Here is a 3,813-nt window from a genome sequence, read left to right as displayed (position 1 = left end):
CTCTCTCTCTCTCTCTCTCTCTCTCTCTCTCTCTCTCTCTCTCTCTCTCTCTCTCTTCTCTCTCTCTCTCTCTCTCTCTTCTCTCCTCTCTCCCCCTCTCTCTTCCTCTCTTCCCTCTCCTCCCTTCTCCTCCTCTCTCTCTCTCTCCTCCCCTTCTCCCCCGGCCTTCCCCTTCCTCTCCTCTCTCCCCTTTTCCCTCCTCTTTTCTGGGTCCCCTTTTTTCTCTCTCTCGCCTTTTCCTCTCCCCTTTCCCTCTCTCCCCTTTTCTCTTCCCCTCTCTCTCTCTCCTCCCCCCCTCTCCTCCCCTCCTCCCCCCTCTCCCCTTTTCTCCTCCCCTTCCTCTCTCCTTCCCCTTTTCTCCCCTCTCTTCTCTCTCTTTCTCCCTTCCCCCCTCTCTCTCTCTTCTCTCTCTCCTCGCCCCCCCCTCTCTCTCCTCCCCCTCTCTCCCCCTCCCCCCTCTCTCTCTCTTCTCTTTTTTCCTCTCTCTCTCTCATCTCCTTTCTCTCCCCTCTCCTCTCTCTCCCCTCCCCCTCTCTCCCTTTTTCTCTCCCCCCCCCACCCCCCCCACCCCCTCCCCCCCCCCTCCTCCTCCTCTCTCTCTCTCTCTCTCTCCGCCTTCTCTCTCCTCTCCCTCTCTTTTCTTTTTTTTCTCTCTCCCCTCTCTCTCTCCCCTTTTTCCTTTTCTCTCTCTTCTTCTCTTTTCCTCTCCTCTCGCTTCCCCTCTCTCTCTCCTCTCCTCTTTTCTCCTCTCTCTCTTCTCTCTCTCTCTCTCTCCCCATCCTCCTCTCTTTTCTTTTTACCCTCTTTTTCTCTCTCTCTCTCTCTTTTTCCTCTCTCTCTCTCTCTCTCGCCTCTCTCTCTCTCCTCCTCCCCTTCCTCTTTTCCTCCTCTCCTCCCCTTACTCCTCTCTCTCTCCTCTCTCTCTTTTCACTCCTCTCTCTTTTTCTTTTTCTCTCCTCCTTTTTCCTCTTCCCCCTTTCTCCCCCTCTCCCCCTTCCCTCCCTTTTCTCTCTCCCCTCTCTCCCCCTCCTCTCTCTCCCCCTCTCTCCTCCCCCCTTTCCGTCTCTCCCCTTCTCTCTCTCTCTCTCTCTCCTCTTTTCCTCTCTCTAAAACTCTCCTTCCTCTCTCCTCTCTCTTCTCTCTCTTCCTCTCTTTCCTCTCTCTCCCCTCCTCTCTTTCTTTTTCCTCCTATCCTTTTCCCCTCTCTTTTCCCCCTCTCCTCCCTTTTCTCCTCCTTTTCTCTCCCCTCTCTTTTTTTTCTCGCTCTCCTCTCTCCTCTTTTCCCCTCCTCCCTCCTCTCTCCCCTCCCTTCCCCTCTCCCCTTTTCGCCTCCTTCTCTCTCTCCCCCTCTCTCTCTCCCCCTCCTCTCTCTCCTCCTCCTCTCCTCCTTCTCCTCTCTCCTCCTCTCCTCTCCCCACTCCTCTTTTTTCTCTCCTTTTCCTTTCCTCTCTCTCTCCCCTTTTTCCCTTCTCTCTCTCTTTTCTCTCTCTCCTCTCTCCCCCTTCCTCTCTCTCTCCTTCTCCCCTCTCCTCTTGCCTCCTCTCTCCCCTCTTTCTCTCTCCCTTCCCCTCCCTTCCTCCCCTCCTCCTCTCTCTCTCCCCTTTTTTTTCTCTCTCCTTTTTTCCCTCTCTCTTTTTCTCCCCCTCTTTTTCTTTCCCCTCTCTCCCCTCTTTTCCCCCCCTTCCTCTCTTTTTCCTCTCTCTCCAATTTTCTTCTCTCTTCTTCTTTCCTTCTTCTATCTATCTCTTCTTTCCTCCTGTCTTTCTCTCTCCCCTTTTTTCCTTTTTCTCTCTCTCTTTTTTTCCCCCCCCTCTCTCCTCCCCCCCCTCTCTTTTCCCCTTTTCTCCCCTCCCCCTCTCTTTCTCTCCCCATCTTTCTCTCTCTCTCCCCCTCTTTTCTCAGTCTTTCCCCTTTTCTCCTCTCCCTCTCCCTCCTTCTCTCCCTCCCCTCTCTCTCTCTCCTCACTCCTCTTCCTCCCCCTCTTCTCTCGCTCTCTCCCCTCACTCCTCCCTTCCTCTTCCCCTCCCCCCCATCTTCTCTGCTCCCCCCTCTCTTTTCTCCCCCCCCTCTCTCTCTCCTCTCTTCCCCCCCCCTTTTCCTCTTTTTTTTTCCCTTTTCTCCTCTCTCTCTAAAAATCTTTTTTCTCTCTCTCCTCCCCCTCTCTCTCTCTCCTCTCTTTTCTTTCTCTTTTTCTCCTCTCTCTCTCCTCTTTCTTCTCTCGCCCTCTCCTCCCTCTTTTCCCCTCTCTTCCCCTCTCTTTCCTCTCCCCCCCTTTCCCTCTCTCCTCACCCTCCCCAATCCTCTCCTCTCCTCCTCTCCCCTCTCTCGTCTCTGTCTCTCTCTCTCTCCCTCCTCCTCTCTCCCCTCTCTCTTCTCTCTCTCCCCTCCCCTTCTCTCCCTCCCCCCCTTTTCTCTCCCCTCATTCCTCCTCTCCCCTTTTCTCCCCCTCCTTCTCTCTCTTTTCTCTCTCTCTCTCTCTCTCTTCCTCCCCTTCTCTCTTTTCTCTCTCTCCCCCTCTCTCCTCTCTCTCCCTCTCTCTCTCTCCCCTCTCTCTCTTTTTTCTCTCCTCTTCATTCTCCCCCCTTCCTCTCTCTCCCCCTTCTCTGGGGTTCTCCTCCTCTCTCTCTTTTTCCCCTTTTTCCTCTCTCTCTCTCCTCCCCCCCTCTCTTCTCTCCCCCCTTCTCTCTCCCTCTCTCCTCTCCCCTCCCCCTCCCCCTCTCCCTCTTTTCCCCCCCCTCTCTTTTTTCCTTCCCCCCCCCCTCTCTCCTCTCTCTCTTTTCTGGTCCTACTCTTCCCTTTTTCCCTTTTCCTCCCCCCCCTTCTCCCCTCTCTCTCTCTCTTCTCTCTCTCTCTCCTCTCCTCTTTCCTCCTCCCCCTTCCTCTTCCCCCCCCCCCCTTCTCTCTTTTTCCTTTTCCCCCCCTCTCCCTCTCTTCTTCCCTCCCCCGTCTCTCTCTCTCTCTCTTTTTCTCCTCTTTTCTCTCTCTCCTCCCCTCCCCTTCCTTTTTCCCTCTCTCATCTCCCCTCTCTCTTCCTCTTTTCCTCTCTCCCCTTTCCTCTCTCTTTTATCCCCTCTCCTCCCCCCCTCTCTCTCCCCTTCTCTCTCTCCCCCCCTCCTCTCCTTCTCTCCCCTCTTTCTCCTCCCCTCTCTCCTCTCTCCCCCCCCCCCCCCCCCTACCCTCCCCCTCCCCCCCCCCTCTCTCTTTTTTCCCTTCCCCCCCCTCTCCCCTTTTTCCCCCCCCCTCCCTCTCTCCCCTCTTCTTCTCTCTCCTTTTTCTCTCTTCCTCTCCCCCCTTCTCTTCCTCTCTCCCCTCTCTCTCTCTCCTCCTTCCCCCCCCCCTCTTCTCTCTCTCCCCTCTCCTCTGCTCTTTTTCTTTCCCCCCCCCCCCTCTCCCCTCTCTCTCTCTTTCTTCTCTCTTCTCCTTTCTCTCTCCCCTCCCCGTCCTTTCCCCCCCCTCTCTCTCTCCTCTCCCCCCCCTCTCCTCCGCCGCCCCCTTTCTCCTCTCCCCTCCCCCTCCCCCTTTCCTTCCCCTCCCCCCTCCCCTTTTCCCTCTCCCCTTTTCTCCCCCTTTTCCTTTTCTCCCTCCCCCCCTCCCTCTTTTCTCCCTCCCCACCCTCTCTCTTCTCCTCCTCTCCCTCTCCTCGCCCCTCTCCCCGCCCTCTCTCTCCCTCCCCCCCCTCCCCCCTCCCCCCTCTCTTTCCCTGCCCCTCCCCCCCTTTCTCTCTCTCCCTCCCCCCTCTCTCTCTCTCTTTTTCCCCTCTCTTCTCCCCTTTTTCCCCTCCCTCTCTTCCTTTCCTCTCCCTCCCTCTTTTCT

Source organism: Penaeus monodon, chromosome 42, assembly GCF_015228065.2.
Source record: "Penaeus monodon isolate SGIC_2016 chromosome 42, NSTDA_Pmon_1, whole genome shotgun sequence".
Classification (NCBI taxonomy): Eukaryota; Metazoa; Arthropoda; class Malacostraca; order Decapoda; family Penaeidae; genus Penaeus; species Penaeus monodon.
This window is presented reverse-complemented; position numbering follows the sequence as displayed.